The sequence below is a fragment of the Lucilia cuprina genome, chromosome 2 (assembly GCF_022045245.1).
Source record: "Lucilia cuprina isolate Lc7/37 chromosome 2, ASM2204524v1, whole genome shotgun sequence".
NCBI classification, from domain to species: domain Eukaryota; kingdom Metazoa; phylum Arthropoda; class Insecta; order Diptera; family Calliphoridae; genus Lucilia; species Lucilia cuprina.
In genome coordinates, this window is record NC_060950.1 from 30,281,007 (window position 1) to 30,281,320 (window position 314).

Consider the following 314-nt stretch of genomic DNA (forward strand, 5'->3'; position numbering starts at 1 on the left):
CTCCTCTTTGTGCATACCAAATTTCATTAAAATCAGATTAACCGTTTAGAAGTTACCGAATTATTTCCCTCTTTTTTTTTTCTATACCACTGTGCAGCGCAGACAAATAAATCAAACTAACGGGTTGTTTGCTATGAAGACAGATCAACACGATCATATTTCGTTTTCATTTTCAAGAAATTAACGAAAAACCACGAAAATAACCAACGTTAAGAGATCAAATGAAAAATAAATTTTAATATTTCTCATTATCTGAATACTCTTAAAAATGCTAAAAGCAATCTAGTAAAAGCTTTATAAATAGATTAAAGAGA